This window comes from Tenrec ecaudatus, chromosome 3 (genome assembly GCF_050624435.1).
Source record: "Tenrec ecaudatus isolate mTenEca1 chromosome 3, mTenEca1.hap1, whole genome shotgun sequence".
Taxonomy (NCBI): Eukaryota; Metazoa; Chordata; class Mammalia; order Afrosoricida; family Tenrecidae; genus Tenrec; species Tenrec ecaudatus.
In genome coordinates this window covers 183,382,977-183,401,515 of record NC_134532.1, presented here as the reverse complement: position 1 = coordinate 183,401,515, position 18,539 = coordinate 183,382,977, and the positions used below count along the sequence as shown (strand labels likewise).

At 51.2% G+C, this 18,539-nt stretch overlaps 1 protein-coding gene and 1 long non-coding RNA gene across 2 annotated transcripts in view; one reads left to right on the top strand and one right to left on the bottom strand.

Moving 5' to 3' along the window:
- Positions 1 to 291: 291 nt before the first annotated feature.
- LOC142443709 (uncharacterized) lies at positions 292 to 9,804 on the bottom strand. Its single transcript, XR_012783521.1, has 4 exons — positions 9,633 to 9,804; positions 9,434 to 9,544; positions 2,679 to 2,927; positions 292 to 2,287 (listed from the first exon to the last, which is right to left on the bottom strand). It is a non-coding gene; the product is annotated as an uncharacterized LOC142443709 (long non-coding RNA).
- A 1,691-nt stretch (positions 9,805 to 11,495) lies between these two features.
- Positions 11,496 to 18,539, top strand: part of KLF3 (KLF transcription factor 3) — a 33,884-nt gene continuing 26,840 nt past the window's right edge. Inside the window, exon 1 of the mRNA XM_075544439.1 lies at positions 11,496 to 11,832. The gene's annotated coding sequence lies outside the window, so the exon portion shown is untranslated. The remainder of the gene's footprint in view (positions 11,833 to 18,539) is intronic.

The window sequence follows — 18,539 nt, the reverse complement described above, 5'->3', positions numbered from 1 at the left end:
TCTGTTAACAAACGTTTCTTCTTTGAATCGCAAGGCTGCTGAGAAGGTGGCACTGTTGATGTGAAGGACCACACTGAGTTCCCTTCCCGGGACCAGCACAACGTCCAAAGCGGGTGTGCACACGGATTGGCTTGCCAGGTGGGAGAAGGAGATCAAAGGGGGAGGCTGGAGGCCTCTTCCCAGGGAAGGCCGTGGCATGTGCCTGGGCACAGAGGGACAGGGCCCAGACTGCAGGGCGTGGTGGTGGTGGTGGTGGTGGGGGGGGGGCATCAAGACATGTGGACTAGGCAGAAAAAGCAAGGCACACAGGCACTTCCTAGAGGCCAGTTTACATACTACTTCTTGGCTGGCTCAGTCATGGGGGAGGTAAAGTGTGTGTGTGTGTGTGTGTGTGTGTGTGTGTGTGTGTGTACAGAACAAAAAGGGCTGCAAAGGGCAAGATGGCATAGGGAGAGAGGGGAGCTGCCGTGGAGTCAACTCCAGCTGACAGCGACGTTGCACGTGTTGACAGAATGGAGCGATGCCTGCCCACTGCACACCCCACCGAGGCTGTTGTGAAAATGCATCCCACCAAGGGGCTCCCTCCCACTCCCTGTTCCTCCGCTTCACCAAGCATGATGTCTTCCTCTAGCCAAGCACCCCTCTTGCGGATGCGTCTAAAGCAAGCAAGGGTTCATTTGGCTACGAGCCATAGGGTTCTCCTGGACTAATTCTCTAGAATGAATCACCAGGCCTTTCTTCCTCATTTCTCTTAACCTGGAAGCCCTGGTGAAGCCTGTCCACCATAAAGACCCTGCATTTGAAATACTGGTAGTATAGCTTCCACCATCACAGCAACACACAAGCTACCATGCAGATAGCCCAATACACTGACAGATGGTGTGTGTGTGTGGGGGGGTGGTGGTGGTGGAGGAAACACATGTGTTTGTACCACTCAAAACAAAAACTCACTGCCCTTGAGCAGATTCGGACTCCCAGTGACCCTATAGGACAGAGTAGGCTGCCCATGTGGACTTTTGAGGCTTTATCTTGATGGGGGCAGAAAGCCACATCTCTCCTGCAGTCTCATATGGACCTATTCCATCCTTGGGACATGCCCCGTGGCTGCTGCCTCTTTCTCCCCACTGTCAGAATCATAAAATTAAGTTATATTGACTGTACACTTTGTCTGCTCTCAAGCAACGCACCTGTGTACAAAACCACCCTTGGCTTCCTGAAGCCTGTTGAAAAAGAGTTCTGACCCCTGAACTTGGTCCCTTTTCTCTCCACACTGTTGGGTGGCCCTGCTCCCATGCCACTCTGATCCTTGGGCCTTTCCCAGTTCCTGCAAGGTGACTTGTAGCCCCTCCTGCTCTGAGTACTGACATTCCAGTGCAGCTGTTACTTCTTTGGAGAGAATCCAGGTGGGGGTGGATTTCTCGGACACGATTTCTCTTGCAAGACTGTTAGCTTCTTGAAGACAAGGACCAAATCGGCCGTGAATACATGATTTCTGAATGGACACAGGTATCTTTGGGCTGCGAGCCACCAGGTTGGTGGTTCGCATCAATCCACTCGAGAAAGGTGAGGCTGTCTGCTCCTTAAAAGATTGACAGCCTCAGCCACGCTATGAGATGGAATCCCCTCAGTTGGTGGCAGTGGGTTGTATTAGCTTTTAGTTTCTCCTTTTAACGTTCGTCATCATTCATACTTTTCCAAACTGGACGTACCCTGTACTGCACTGTGGAAGCATCAATTAAGAAGCTCTATAGTGCCACACTAAAGGTGCCTGGTGGCACAGATTAAGCGTCAGGCTAGTCACCACAGGTCATCAGTTCAAATTCACCCATTGCTTTGTGGGAGAAAAAGGAGGCTGTGTGCTCCCATCAAAACAGACACTCTCAGAAACCCTAGGGAGCAGGCTGAGGATCCTCTAAGGTTGCTATGCGTTGCATTCACACCGTGGCGGTGGGTTGGTTGGGGTTGGGTGTTACAACGGTTCGGGTTGGCAGACTGAATTCTCCCAGCAGCTCCAAGAGAGAAACACATGACCCGGTGCTTCCGTCAAGATTACAGCCAAGAAAACTCTTGGAGTGGGTTCGACTCTGTCACACACGGGGTTGCTCTGAATCCACGACTGCCTCTGACGGCAGTTAACAGACAAGAACAGCAATAATCAATCCCTGTGTACGTGAGGCAGCTTCAAATGTTTATAATAGGTTCTATTCTCTTTTAATTCCATTTTCCCGCGAACGTTCTGAAGCCTCCACGTGTATGTTCTGGTGAGGGCCATTCAAAGTCTCGTGGGCTGAACAAAAGAACAAACAAGTCAGTCTCGGAAGCGGTGCTTCGCCTCATGGACTTCGGACGTGTTGTCAGGAGAGAGCAGTTTCTGGGGAAGGCCACGGTGCTTGGCAGAGGGCAGGGAAACAGAGGACAGCCCTGCTCAAGGTAGATGGACACCGTGGGCTCAATCAGAAAAGCCACCGTGTGGATGCACATCACTGGGCCATTTGGGGTTCAGTTGTACATAGGGGCGCTTAAGTCGGAACTGACTGGGCAGCACCTACATGTAACAATGTATATGTTCTCACAAAAGTCTCTGATGGTGGAAACCATGTTGCACATAGTTCTTGTCTTCTTCCCCACCACCTCCCTCCACTAGTCCCAAAGTAAATGTTCTAACAAGGCTTACTTACCGACATTAAACCCGGGATGGAAATGCCAGTAATTTTTCCTTGATCACAAAGGAGAGGGATCGAAGCATCAGGCGTCAGCCTCGTTCCAAAAACAAGCAGAAAATGCAGCAGCAGTTTGCCCACTCTGTGATCCATAATTCTCTGAGCATTTGGCCTCCTGGTGTGGCAGTCATCAACGCAGAATATAAGCTACGCTTTCTGCCTTCATATTTATAGGTCATGGACTTGGAAACAGCAGTTCATTTTCCCCTTAAAATAATATTATAAATAAGGTTTTAAGATCCCTGGTGTTCCCCGGAGCCCACTTAACTCTCAATAAAGTAGGCATTGTATATTTTGCTTGTTGCTCTCAAAAGTAAAAAAGAAGACGATTGTGACACTGTACTAGTAAAATAATCAATAAGCAAGCAAATACAGCAGGGGACTCTTTTTTTCACTCGAGAATCATGATCCAGGAGCAGCAGATGGAACGACAACAGAGACGAAACAACCACATCTCTGCTGTAGGGTCCCTTCCAGCTCACAGTCACCTAAGAGGATGGGGCAGGATTGCCCACAGGGCTTCCCAGGCTGCAAGCATTACTGTGAGCAGACTAAACCACCCCACCCCTGCGAGGCTGCTGGGGGGATTCAAACCACCAGCCTCTTAGTGAGCAGCTGAGCACTTTAGCCAGCAGGGCTGCTAACGGTAAAACAAACAAACAAACAAACAAGTCATTGCCATCTAGTTGATTGTGACTCAGTGAGCCTCTAGGACAGGTAGAATTGCCCCTGTGGGTTCCTTTGCGGGAGTAGAAAGCCTCCCTTCTCCTGAGGAGCGGCTGGTGGTTTACAACTGCTTACGGTCCTGGCAGCCTGAGGGGTGACACGCTAGGCCATCACGGCTTCCTTTAATTGTAGGAAGAGGGGGCTATCTTCTAAGCATTCTGGCCTGGTTGCTTTCATCTACCTGTTTTCCGGAGACTGTCTTTCTTGCAATGAAGATGTAACCTGAGGCCCGAAATCCTACACTGGATCCAAGTCTGACTGTAATGCTGAAGCGGGTTCAGAATCCTTGTGGAATGAGGTCCAACACCACATTCGCTCTTTTTCATCGTCTGCTCGTTTCTTCAGAAATCATCTCCACTCCCCGCGAGTCTTTCGCTCCCACAAGGACTTTCTGGACCACCCTGGGATGCTGCACTTGTACACTGTCAAGCACACATATCCCCACTCTGTGACAACCCACCTCCCAACCTTCAAGCCACCACTACCATCAGCTGTCACCAAGTCAATTCATAGAGTGAATCGTGTATGTGGGAAGAGGGCTGTGCTCCATTGGATTTTCATTGGCTGATTTTTGATAACGAGATCCCTAGGACTTTCTGCTGGTGAACCTGAACGTCAGCCTTTTGGGTCATCGGGAAGTTGTCCTTCCTTGTCGCTCACTACCACTCTCACTGCACATGTGCTCTTCCATCCACGGCGAACACCCAGATCTCTGAGATCTCAGCCACTTTGGGCTTCTTGCTGTTTTAATCTCCAGCTCAGTCGTTTTCCAGGCAGTATTCTAAGCTCTTTTTGTGCCCCTGTCCTACAATGATCCTGTCTTAGCTGAAAGAAATCTAGGATGATCCTCATGGTCGACTTGCACCAGCAATGTTAAGAGCTCCTGGTGGGTAGAGAATGGGAATCATCCATTACATGTGGTCTTTATTGAAAGCCTTGGTTACCTAATTCAATCTCAGTGTTTCCTGGAAATCCTCAGGAAATGAATTTGTCTTTATTCTGAGAGCATGAGGGAGTCTCTGAAGCCTTCTGAGCAAGGGGTGACATGATTCAATTTACACTCGCAAAGATCATCAAGTTGCAATAGGAATAATGGATTACAAGGCGGTCAAGGTGAATGCTAGTTGCCCAGTGTGGTAGTTACATAATTTGTCAATCAGGTCACAGCCAATGAGGCCTCTGTGGGCATGGTCTTCTCCTGAGGATTCTGGGTACTCTGGTGCTCCTTGCTGGAGGTGGGACACACAGACTCTCTACACATTCCTGTTAGCAAGCTACAGGGAGCTACGCTGATGGAAGCCAGAGCCCTGGAGCTGGAGGAGCCATGTGGAGACCCCTCCCGGCTCTGAGATGCTACCACCACCATTGGATCCACAAGACTTTCCGCTGGCCTGTGATCTTCCTGCATTCTGCATCATTGCTTAAGTCTGAAGAGGAATTTATAGACTGGTATCGGACATATGGGCTAATATCAGACTGACAGACTTGATCTGGACTGGGCTGGGATGTTTTTTAATAAATAATTTTCTTTTACATAAAATTCTTTATTACACACATATGAGCGCCTCTGCAGTTGTTTCTCTAGTCCACCCGGAGCAACACACCCAGTTACGCAGCTCCTGCAACCTAATTCCAGGGTAGCGACTGTGGTGTCTTACACTACTGCTCGGTGACGGAGATGAAGAGGAGAAGGCAGATTGTGAGAGCAACTTTGTTGGTGCTGATCTGCTTATGAGGGCGGGTGGAAGAAGGGGAAGCCAAGTGGATGACCTCTGAGCTGCAGCTGTCACATCTGTAACAGCGTTGGTAAGGGGACATTCTGCCCCAGATAACTGCTTGTTGGGGGGACATCTTCGCAGGCTGCTTAGAAGCACAAGTGTTCTCTTTAAACTCAACACCAATAGCAAGCCCAAGTCATGACCACGACAACCAAGTGTCTCCAGACACAAGTGTCTCCAGTGGTCACATGTCCTGGGCAGGAGGGTGGCAAAATCTTTCCCCCGTGGAGAAACACTGGTCTGCCTAGACCCTGATGCCATTTGACAAGAGAACTCGGGACGAGGTGGCGTCAGTGGGCTGACTAGGGTTCCATGTGACGGTCCAGCTACACAGACATTTAATTAACTCACATCGCAGTAAGTCAGGGGTAGTTAATTAGGCAGCTCTGTGGGGATGACAAGATGGCTGCCACATCTTCCAGCTTCATGGCCTCACTTAACAACTCCCAAAGCACATCTGCATGCTTATCCTTAAAAGGGCCTCATTTTCTAGGGGGAGGGAGTTTTTCCACACCCCTTGTCCCCATCAGCCCCCTTTCCTTTCAGGGCCCACTGGCCAGTCCTCGGCCACTTGCCCACCCTCCAACTTTAGTGTTGTGAAGTCATCCAGCCAAGTGATTTCCAACTCACCGTAACCCACGTGACGCAGACCTACCCCAGGCCTGTACGCTGCCATCCCTAGGACAGCGGGTTGCCTGGTCTTTCCACTGTGGAAAAGCGGCATGGGTTCAAACCACTGACCCTCCAGTGAGGCGCTGAATATTTCACCAAACACTACCAGGGCGCCTTTCTCCCAGCTCATCATGGACAGGGGATGGAGGGGGTGGGTTGGGGGGACTGGGGCTGCAGTAATGAGCTGGGGGCAACAACTCTTCTGAAGATGCCCTCCAATAAGCTGCACTGAACCCAGACCAGACCCGCCTGCTGCCAGCATGGAGCAAGGGCAAAACCTTTGCCACAGGACCAGGCTGGAGATAGTTCATGTACTCTGGATTTAGTGAACACTTAACCATGGATCAGAAGGCCCCAAAGGGCACAAGTGGCTAAGCACAGGTTGGCAGTTCACATCCACCCCAAAGAGCCTTGGCAGAAGGGTCTTAAGATCTCTTTCTGAAAGGCCACCCACAGGCCCGGAGATGCCTATGGGACACAACTAGACTCTGAAACACCAGGGGCCACCATGAGTTGGTATCAACTGGACAGCAAGTGGTCTGGCTGTTTTTTAAACACGTGCAGGGCACCGAGTTAAGGAAACGAAGAAAAACCAAGGCACCACTTCGACCATTTTACTTTGCTGCTTACCAATGGTCTGGGGGAGAACTGCTCCCTCTCTCCCCGTCACTCTTCCAAAGGCCTTGGGTTTCTTCCAAAGTCAAGGAACAACACATAGCCACTTGCTGTTTTTAAGCCCCCTCTCACCTCTTCCATCTCAGGATGATTTCCTCTTCTTCTCAATGTCCACCCCCCCCACCCCACCCCCAGCTCATGTGCACATGCGCAAACAGTCCTTGCTCATCTAGAACCCGAGGAGACATTGTTCATAGAAAGGCAAGGCCCCTGTCCTCAGAGTGGCCATTCAGTGCCACAGAGCGAATGAAACATGTCAGGAGGAGCAAGCAGGGCACTAGCTGAGCATATCCATCTGGGCGGCTGGGATGGAGGAGACGGTGTCGAAGACGCTATATTTTGGAGGAAATGTCACAAAAGTCAAAACTTGAATGAGGACAATCTGGGGAAATGAGAATGGAGGTCAGGAGTTGGAGAAGAGATCCAGGAGACTACTCCGTCTAGAAACAGGAGCATGTGCAAAGGGCTGGGGGCGTAGAGTGAGTTGGGGGAAGAAAAACATTCAGCACTGCTGGAGAAGGACGTGGGAAGGGAAAGCAGGGAGAGATGAGTCTAGAGCGGTGGTTCTCAACCTGTGGGTCGCGACCCCCTGGGGGGGTCAAACAACCCTTTCACAGGGGTCACCTGATTTATAACAGTAGCAAAATTACAGTTATGAAGTAGCAATGAAAATAATTTTATGGTTGGGGATCACCCCAATATGAGGAACTGTATAAAGGGTCGCGGCATTTGGAAGGTTGCAAACCACTGGTCTAGAGGATAAGTGGAGGCCAGGTCATTAGGAGTGGTAAGCTCTTGAACTTATCCTAAGATAAGTCATTGAAGAGACAGACTGCCATGTTTGAGGAAAGGCTCTAGTTCCTCTTCCACGCTCCAGCCATACTCCCACACACGATGACTCACAGACACTGGCGGATTTCTGGACCCAGGTAGTGGTCAGAGTGGATATGGAACATGGAGGTCCAGCAGTCAGGAAGTTCAGGGCTGTACCTGGTTAGGTAGAGTGACTAACAGATCTTAAGCTGAAGAAATGAAAGAAGAAGAAAAAAGTCAAGCCTCAAGTTGCAATAGTGATTCTACAGGCAAAATATTGAACGACGAAGGAAACCTCAAAAGAATATGGAAATAGGCAGACTCACGCTAACAAAAAGAAGTGGCTGACATTCCACCATTTCAGGAGAAAGCATATGCTCAAGAATCGATGGCAACGAAGGAGGAAGTCCAAGCTGCTCTGAAGGCATTGGCCAAAAACAAGGCTCCAGGACTTGATGGAATGCCCACTGGAATGTTTTAGCACGCTGATGAAACACTCACTGCAAGCAGTCATTTGTCTATGCCAAGAAGTACCTGGTCGATTGATTGGAAGAGATCCGTATCTGTACTCATTCCAAAGAAAGGTGATCCAACAGAAGGCAGAAATTATGGAACAATATTATTACTGTCACATGCAAGTCAAATTTTGCTGGAGATAATTTTTAAAATGGTTTCTAGAAAAACATGCAAATGCACTGAGTCCCACACCTGCGTGTATTCAGACCACTAATGCTTCTAGGCTTGCCAGGGTCATACACACACAAGGGGTGACCAGACCAGCAACATATATAGTGTGGATATGTGTGTGTGTGTGTTTAACAGCAGTGCGTTGACAGGGAGCAGCCAGAGGTACAGCACAGACTCAGGAGAGGATGTGGAACGAGGGATATGTTTGCTGGTATCAGATGGATTTTGGCTGAAGGCAGAAAATAACAGAAAGATGTTTATTTGTGTTTTACTGACTATGTAAAGACATTCGACTCTGTGGGCCATAACAAACTACACATAGTCTTGAGAAGAATGGGAATTGGAGCATACTTCATTGGGCTCAGGAGGAACTGTACATAGATCAAGAGGAGGGTGTGTGTGAACAGAATAAGGGAGCACTGCATAGTTTAAAATCAGGAAAGGTGTGCGGCAGGGTTGTATTTTTTCACCATACTTATTCAATCTGTAGGCTGAGCAAATCATCAGAGAAGATGGAATATGTGAAGAAGAATGCGGCATCAGGATTGAAGGAAAGTTTATTAGCAACCTACAATGCACAGATGTCAACACCTTGTTTGCTGAAAGTGAGGAGGACATGAGCATTTGATGATGAAGATCAAAGATGGCAAACTGCTATGTTGATAATAACTTCAATGTGAAGAAAATCCAAATCCTCACAAATAGATCAAGAGGTAACCAACATGATGAGCGAAAAAGATTGACGTTGTCAAAGATTTCATCTTGCTTGGATCCACAACCAATACTCATGGAAGCAGCAGTCAAGAGCTAAGAGACACACTGCATTAGGTGAACCGGCGGCACAAGACCTCTTTCATGTGTCGAAGAACCAGGATGTGACTCTGAGGATGAAGGTGTGCCTCACCCAAGCCAGGGCATTTGCAGTCACTTCACATGCATAGAAAAGCTAGACACTGAATAAGCAAGACCCAAGACTGGAGGCGTTTGAACTGTGGTTTGGGGAAGGCTATTCCAAGCACCATGGACTGGCAAAGAACAAACAGATCTGTCTTGAAAGAAGGACAACCAGAACGCTCCTTTGAATGAAGAAGGCCAAGACTTGATCTCATGTTCTTTGGACAAGTTATCAGAAGAGACCAGTCCCTGGAGAAGGAACTCGGGCTTGGTGTGGACTGATCCAGTGGCTGTAACCATGGGCTCAACCACGACAACTGCGAGCCTGGTGCAGGCCTTGCAGTGTTTCATTCTGATGCACGTAGGGGTTCACTATGAGTCAGAACCGAATGGACAGCACCTAACAACACCAGCAACGTGGTTGGGGTGGGGTGGGGGTGGGGGAACAGACTAGAATGGCTTCCTTACAGCTCCAGTTCCAGCGAGTGGAGGTGTGGACGGTGCAGTCCTGCGCAGGGCGCTCCGGTCCTGCTGGATTCGTTTCTGTGCATGTTGTAGTGGAGCGCCAGCCCTAGGGCACTGAAAATAGAGCCCGTTCATTAATTAACCCATTTTTATGGCCTCCCTCTTCCATCTCCCATTTCAAAGCCACTCACTCCCTATTTACCTTGGCTCCTACTCTCCTCCGCTTTTCTCCCTGGGGGTCCACAGCCACTTGAAGGATGCCAGACGTTAAGTTTTCACCCCTGTATCTCAGGGCGGCCCTACTATCAACCAGGCACTGAACTCCAGGGCAAGTGCATCGGGCATCAGGAACATGGTCTGCCAGTTAACAGGAATCTAAGGGCTACACCCAGACGTGTATGGCAGTGATCAATGCATTACAATTCACTGGAATTCAACGCCCCCCCCCCTTGTGTGTCTTTTATTAACAAAACAAAACAAAACATGCCTTCTAGATTTTAAAGATGAATCTTTAAAAGATGGCACGTGAACCAGCACAATTCTGGCTGCCTTCCAAGTGGTCTTTCATGTCAATACATTATGTGCAAGATGCAATTTCACTACTTGAGGTTACCGGGTACTAATTTTATAATACCTTGTAGCTACACGACGGGGCTCGGGATACAGGCGAGCGCTGGGATTTAAGCCTTCCCATGCATGCCTCGGTGAAGCATCAAAGTGAGGCTGGTGAACTTAAAGGCCCTTTCAAACATCTTGAAGCAATAAGCAGTCCATAGATTGAAGCAAGGGCGTTTTTCAAACATTACACAGAACGAAAACAATTGAACCAATTTGTCCTTTGTTCTTTTTATTGCGTTCTTTATTACATTAATACTGCTTTAAAAAGGAAAATCAAAAGGCACTAAACTCTACAAGCAAGCGCTGCCTAGTCCTCGAAGGGGGTGGGGGTGTCCCGGGGACAGCGCGCGCTTCCGGCTGCCCGGTTAGGAGCGCGGTAAAAGGCCAAGGAGTTGGGTCCTCGGGAAGCCACATGAAACCAAAGGTCGCAGGGCCGAGCCCTGGCGCGGGGCTCGGGCAGTCGCCGCGGGAGGGAGGCTCAGGATCGAAGTTTGCCAAGTTTTCGGGCAGGCCCAGCTGAACAAGCGCGGCAGCTGGCGGGGCTGGCCCGGGAGAGGTTCGCCGGGGGTCTCCGGGCGCTCCAGGAAAAGCCCCGGGGAGGCTGGCCCTCCCTCGGCTAGGCCGGAGGTGGAAGGGATCTGGTGTCCCGAAGCACAAAGAAAGAGCGCCCCAGCAGGATGTGCAATGACCCCAGGAACTCAGGACCGTGCTTGGCTTGAAGTCAACCCAACTGCCCTCCGGTCCTGGCCTCCCCGGCGCCGCGTCCTTCTTTCTCTCCCCCCGCCCCCCACCCCGCACCGATGCATCTTCTTCTTCCTTCCTTTTTCTCTCGCCCAGCACCCCCTCCCCCAAGAGTTTATGCACTGGGCCCAGGGGAGGCCGCGCTGGCCCTTCCCGCCGGGCCCGCCCGGGGCCGCCCTTCCCGCCGGAGCCGCGTGATGGACAGCCGGGCCGGCCGGGTCCCCCGCCTCGCTGGCCCGCGAGCCGGCTGTGTGTTTTGGAAGCGGCGCAGAGGGCTGCAGCCGCGCGGCGCCCGGAGCGGGCAGCGCCGCCCTTCCTTCCCCCCGGGCTCGGGCGGCGGCGCGGCGGCGGCGGCGGGGCCGGGCGGGGCGCGCGCTCGGGGCGGAGGCCCCAGGCGGGCGGGGCCGCGGAGCCGGGCGGGGGGCGGGGGGCGGGGGGCGGGGAGGGCGCGGGCTCCGGGGCGGGGGCCGCGCCGCGCCTCGCGGGACAGGTCCGGCCGGCGGGGCGGCGCCCGGCTCCGGGGAATAATGAGTGTCTGTCAGGCCGTCCCCGGGTGACTGGGCGGGGCGGGGCGGGGCGGCGCGGGCGGCGGGGGTGGCGGGGGAAGGGCGCAGGGCGGGGTGCGTGTTTGCTCGAGTGACTCGGCCGACCCCTCCGGCGGCTGCCTCCACCCAAGTGGGTGGGGACCCGCCCAGCCCGGGCGGCCGCGGCGGCTCCCTCTCCCCTCCCTGACCCTCCCACCCCGGGTCCCAGCCTCTACTTACCCCGCCAGCCCCGGGAGGCTCGCAGAGCGAGCGGCGCCGGCGTCATGTGACTGCCCGGAGTTGGTGCCAGGAGCCAGGAGCGGAGCCGCGCGGAGCCGGGGCCGAGCCGGAGCGCAGAGCGAGCGCCCGCCCGCCGCACGCGCGCCCGTCCTCCTCCCTGTCCCCTGCGGCCGCCGCCGCCCGACCGGAGCGCTGACACTACTGCCTTCGCGGGGCCCGGGCAAGCCCGGCTCTGGGCCTCATTTCTGGCCTGCTGCGCTCCGCGCCACGGCTAGCGAAGTAAGTCCCTTCTCACCTTGCCTCGCGCCCCACTCCTGCCGCCCCCTTTGCGCCGTGGCTAGTTTAATCTTTTTAACGGGGAGGTGGGTGGGGGACAACGTGCATGGGGGGTGCAGCGTGGGGGTGGGGACATTTGCGGGCTTGGGAAAGTGCATGAGCCACCCGGGTGGAGGCGGCGAGGGAGGGGGGTCCCGGGGTCCAGCGGCTGCAAGGGTGGGATTGGGGAGAACCGCCGCGAGGATCTAGGGGTGCGGAATACCAGCCCGATAGCTCCCACCAGGGCCCCCCGAAGAGGCCGTCTGCGTGGGCAGGGGTTGCTCACCTGTGTGGTCCCCTGGCCGCCTCCCGCCCGCGACTCCCTCCCGAGCCCCAGAAATCACTGTTCGCCGCGTGTGGCAACGTTGTTTGGAGAAAGGTAGCGCCGAGGCCGCGCGCTCCTGCTCCTCCCCCTCCGCCCCCCCCCACCTCGCCCCGCTCCCCCCGCGCCCCTCACCCCCACCCCGCCGCCTCCCTCCCTGGACCGGCGCGCGGCTGCTCGCCCGGCGGAGCAAACTTGCCGCCGCCTTCCAGGCCCTCTGGGAAGAAACTTGGGCAATTGGGACCGGACGCAGCATCCCGTTCTGTGTCCGGCGGCTCGGGCGCTGCCAGGGTGCCGGGGACCCCCGGGGTTCATGACGAGCTGGCCGGCTTTGGAGAGCCCTTCCCTGGAGCCCAGCGAGAACCTGCCGCAGTGACCGAGCCAGCACTGCTGCGTGGCTGGAGGCGGAGAGCGCCTAGGACCCCACTGCGTGTTGCATTAGGGACCCAAGCCTGGTGCGGGCACCGGGGCTGACCCCCGAGACGGAGTCACTCTCTCAGAGATGGCAGCTAAAACCTGTAATTGCTTTCTTTTCCTTGGGCGCGATTTATTGTGCCTTTCGACCTAGGGACTATGTATAGGGACTTATTCTTAATGTCAGGTGAAGTGGGTATTACTCGTCTTTTATTTCACTAAAATAAACATTTTACACCGATTTTTTTTTTACTACTTGATTCTCTCCTCCTTCCCCGCCACCCCCACCCTCCCAACTGCTATCACTCAAGAGACTTTAAATATATTGCCGTGTTTTTAGCAGAGTCTTTGGTGTCTGGGGGGAAAGGACGAACTCAGATTTAGTATCTATAATTATGCGATATGAAGTGGGGAGCAAGGGTCATTCATAGGGATTTCCACTGTGTTGTCCCTTTTGGGTGTTCCCAGGAGTAGTTTTTCCAAGAGAAGTCTATCTGGCCGATAATCTGCCTGAGTTTTAGGGAAGACTTGCTTTTTTTTTTTTTCTGCGGGGTGGGGCAATCTGATAGCATCAATCTCTCCAAATTTTTGTGAACTAATAGTACCTCAGAAAGTGGACACATGCCTACTGTGGCTTGAGACGAGACACGTGTGTGTTGACCTTAGACTGTTAACTAATCTGAAATGTGTGATTAATTTAAACTCCCTAGAGAAACTATTTCTCCATTTCTAGAGTCAGTAGGGTTTGCTGCAGTACTCGTAGGAGCAAACCTCCTGCCCTGTTAGTAAGTGCTGCAAAGCTATAGTGGTAGGAACATTTGGTTTGCATGAAGGAGCATGGAAGTATAAAACTCACAATGTGTGATTAACAAAGAAAAGTAGCTGCGTGGACCACAAGCCCTTGTCAGATACAAAACACAGAACCTTGCTTGGGAGAAACCTATTGCTTGCTTTATTCACTGCAAAATCGCTCCATCAAAACGCAGTCACTGGGTTGCTAGGGGCACAGCAGCTATGTCTTTTTTTTTTTATGCCTTTGTTTGTTTGTTTACCTGTAATTCAGTATACCGAGATCCCCGAATCTCTGATGTAAAGCTGAGTTAAACAGCGCTGGCAGGCAAAGTACGGAGAGCAATGGCTATGAACAGATTTCCTTTAAAGATCCCTAACAGAAAATAGACCTTGTAGGGAGGGATCTCTTTTCAAAGTTGGTTCCTTGTTCCGCAAATTGTATGCCAATTTTAGACGAAATGAAAGGTCGGGAACGGGCCCACCTTCTTAAGGTGGACGTCTGTGGCTGTGTGGACACGTAGCACAGATGTGCAGCTGGACGCCGCCCGCGTGCCCTTTGCTGTGCGGGAGGGGGGGCTCGGAGCGCCTCTGATGACCCCAGTCTGTTTTGGAATGTAGATTTGGTCCAGTTTCAGTTACATGGGGCAGTGCGGTGGTCCTCTGAAGTCTTCACCAGCCGTATTCTGTCTTAATTTGATTTTTTTTTTAATGACGTTCTGAGCAAGAGAAAAATCATCGCCGGAACTCAGCATTTGATCAGGGCCCGAGACCAGCTCTGGGGATGGGTGGGAGAAAGGGACAAAAGAAACCTGGGGGGTGGGGGGGAATCCGGGTGCAGAATCTGAAGGTCTCGCTTCTTGAATATGATAAAATCACAGGTTTACCTACACTGTTTACTGGCTGTGGCAGCCCCTATTTGTAAATAGGGCAGGTCCCCTCTATAAAGCTGTGTTATTATTCACACCCAAAGAACAAACACCTCCACCTCCCTGTTGTTGTCTTAAAAACTCCAGCTGCTCATGAATATAGGGTCAGGGAGGGCCGGCTAAATGTTTCTCTGTGCTTTCTCTCCAGCACAGCCAGCAGAGCTGTTTCCTGTTCTTTGTTTCAAGGCTGGGGTTTGCGTCATACATTCCAAGTGGCATATGTGCGCTCTTTCCTGTTTCAGGCTGTTTTCTGGTAGATCAGTAGTCCAGACCAGGCCGTGGTCCCTGCCCCTAAACTCCCTGTCCCCACCCAGAGAGTTATCATGTCTCTACACACTCAACGATTGCTTGCTTAAGATGCTCCTGTTATGTCACAAGGAGAAGTCAGTTAACCTTTTAACATGCATCCTTTGCTCCAGTCTGTTTATGTGGTTGAATTAAATTTTAAAAATTAAAAAAACTTTTATCTTTTGAAAATTTTTTTCATGCACTAAAACTGGGTTTTGAAATGTGGATGCTTATGAAGAAATCTAGAAAGAGGTGTTGTTGGTTTTGCTTTTTAATGTTTAGAAATTCTTGTTTTAAGGTGGGTTGGGTGTGTGCAGTTAAGCATCTGGCCCTGCAGCTGTCAGTTGGGGACTAGGAGGGACACTTTACAGGTTGGCAGTCAGCTAGCTTAATCTGGGTGTGGTGGCCCACCCTTGTCCTTGGGGAAGACAGGATGCTCCAGGCATGGAGGCTGCTCTCTTTTGGAGGCTAGAAGCAGTTTCAGCAGTCTGAGCTAACTTTGCATATCTTAAGAGAAGAAATCTTGGGGAAAATTATCCAAGGAAGACATTCAGCTATCTTGAGAAAATCCAGAATCATGTCTTCCTTCCTTTCTTCCTTTCTTTCTTATAAACAAAGGTTCAAATACCAGGATTTTTTTGGGGGGGAGCAAAGATTTTCCTTTATTCCAGAACTCATTCCTAGATTGTTTTGTGAATAAGAAAGCCCAAAGAAAAGGAGAACTGGAAATGTAAAAAAGTCCATTTAATGATAGATCGTTTGGAAAATATTAGTCTCAAATTTTGAAAATGGGTGAATTCTCATGTTTCTTTTAATTTAATTTTATTTTTTTAAATAAGGACAACATTTTGACCCTTCTGTTGGTCTCTTCTGCCAGTTGTGAGTTCATGAATGGCTGGGGATAACAAGTTAAAACCTAGCTTGATGGATTATTTTCCTCTCAGTTTTTCAGTTTTAAAGGAAGCAGCTGATGGGGGAAAGAAACCTGAGGGCAACTTTTTTTTATTTCAAACTTCCTATTTGGGGATTATCTATAAATGTAAGGGGTGTCTCCACCATCTTCTGAAAGGAACTGAATTCAAAAGCAGCCAAGCAGACTCTATAATGCCCCACATGTGGGGGCAGCGGTGTCTTGGTGTTGGCCTTGGTGCCCCTCCACACTCTTTATTTGTGGGCGAAAGGGAAGTGCAGAACACCAGGCTAAGAGATGTACTAGAATCAAAGAATCAAACCATCTTTGGAAAATGATGGGAAGTTTGGCAAGTTTTCATAGGAGAGACTCCTTTGTAGAAAGTAGACCTGCAGGACAAGAGGCCCTTAAATGAAAATATTCATAAATAATCCCAGTTGAAGCAAGCAGTTTCAGGTGTTTTTTTGTTTCAGTTCCAAGGTTGCAAAAATCCAAGTAGATTTGGTAGACAGGGTGCTAATTTGGCCTTCCTCTTAATCCTTTTAATTATTTGTTCTTCCTCTTTTTTGGGGGGGAGGGAAGTGGTTAATAGAAATGATTAGAGTCTAGTGTTTTCCATTAGAATTAAAGATTTGGAAGCATTTAAATGTTAAACAACTAGGCAAACAACTAGGCGAGTGTATCCTATCTGATAGAGTTATAGCAAGAAGAGAAATGGAAATAGAAATTCTATTTCTTAACCTTGTAAACTAATCATTATTGCCAATCCCATTTTCCCTCTGGCCTCCCCCTCATATTTCCAAATTAGCATTTTTGCTATACAATGTTGTTGTTTTCTTCCCTCCTCTTCATCTCTGTCTAAGAAAACGAAAGAGAAGCAGACCCATTGCAGGTCATCCTGGAGTCACTGGCAAGAACACGATTACCCTGGGGTTTCTGCAGCCTGCCTTCCTTTGGAGTGTGATCAGTTCCCTCTCTGAGACCCTGCTTCTCATCTCAAGCAGTAATGCCCGAGCTCCAGACAGGAAACCAGACAGCAGTCTGCCCTGATAAGGGAGAGCATTGTCTAAAGGAGGTAGTCCTGCCCCCCGCCCCCCCATCCTACCCCTTCAACTCTCCTTGCTTGAAATCTAGTAGTAATAAAAGAGACACAGTGCTATGGAAACAGTTTCTGAAACTAAGAGTTTTCTTCCAAAGCAGAGAGAGAGAGTGTGTGTGTACACGTACTCTTATTTGGCCCTGGACTGATGCTGAGATTATCTGGATGCTTTTTAGCTTTGGTGAGCGTGTTTAGTAGTAAACCTTATTTTTCTTAGCAAAACAGGTTCCTGGAGCTTTTTGAAACTTAGTCCATTGTGTTGTCAGCCAGAATACATTATCATTTTCCCATCTAATTATCAAAGAGGTGAAGGACTGGAGCCAGGGGAGTAGCCAGTAAGAGCCCCTAGGGCTCAGGCATTTGGTGGGACCCCTGGAGCTACAATCCACCCTGTCTCAGGGGGTGACTCCTAGAGGCTGCCCACTTGGAAGAGACCTCTGAGAACCGAACTTGTTCCGGGCCATGCCCAGGATACTGGCCAATCTCTGGAAAGTTTGGGGAGTTTGCCAGGGATCGCCTGTGGCAAGTCTAGATCCAGAGCAGTGGAATTTGGCCAACTCTAGACTTCAGAGAGGCCAGGGGTCAGCATGTTCGACCCTGGAGAGCGCCATGGGAATCCAGGGTGGGCCTAGTCTGCTCAGACCCCCTCTGGCCTTTCTACTAACCACTGTTCTCTGAACCGGATCCCTGAAAACTCCTCCTCTATCTGCCCTTGCCCTTTACACCCAGATTCCGCCCAAAGCCTTGCACCCCAAGCCTACTTTCTCATTAGTAAGGTCAAGGTCCTGCTTTGCCAAACCTAGCGCATCCATTCGCCTTCACAAACTGCATTTCAGAAGCAGATCGGGGTGGGGGGAGGGCGGCGCGCTGGCTTTACCAGCCCCTGGCAAAAGGTCCTCGTGAATCACCCAGTAGGCGACCACCAGGCCTCAGTCCTTCATCTTATCCTTAGCATGTGAGGTTTGGTTTACATTTCTGTCTTCATCTCCCAGGTATTTTATTGAGCACCTACTCATTAGCGCTAATCGCAAATTATGTGCGCTCATGCGGTGCCACGGGATGGAATAGATAGATCTGCAGTGATCTAACCTGAAGAGGCATTTTGAAATCATAATTGCCTGCTGGAACCTTCCGAGAGGCCGGCTGAGCGTGGACCTGCGTGGGGGGAGGTGCGCCTCCCACTGCCCGAAGGAGGTGGCGGCCTGGCCTCCGGAGGAGTGGCCCAGAGCAGGGGGCATGCCGGTGATTTTACCTGAAAGGGCGCCCCGCAGGAGCAGACTCTGGGAAGCAGAGCAGGAAAGAGTCGGGTCCGCAGGCGGACGGACTCCTGTTCTTGGCTGCCGCTTCCAGCAGCTCTGCGAGTTTGGGCGGGTCACCCCACCTCTGTCCCTCCATTTCCTCATTTCTAAAATGGGGGGTGAGGACCTGACCCTTCCACCTTGGTGCAGTTATTAGGAGGATTTCCGTATTTACTTGAATCAAGCTGCCAATTTCTCTCGGCAGTTTTTATGGACCATTTGCAGGTGCATTGGCCTGGAGGAAGAATAGCCTAATTTGGGGCCTCCTGAACAGGTCTTTTGATCTCCGTCCAAGTTTGCATTCTCTCTGAGAGGGAGGTAGGCTGCAGGGGTCAGTTGGGAGGAGTTGAAAGTGCTGCTACTGTAAATACACCACACCAGAGTTCACATCCTCTTCTCCCCGCCCCCCATGCACCAACTTTCCCGCAGAGATCCCCTCCCCAGTCCCTCTAGGACCGGTCCCGGCTCTCCTGGTGCTGTGTTGGGCCTTACGTGGCCTCATGTGATCTCCTGCAGATTCCCCACTGTAACTCGCCCGCCACTTAAGGGATTAAATAACACAGCCCTTGTCAAGGGTGGTGGTGCTGGCCTGCAGGACCCCTGGGACCCCACCGGCCTCCGT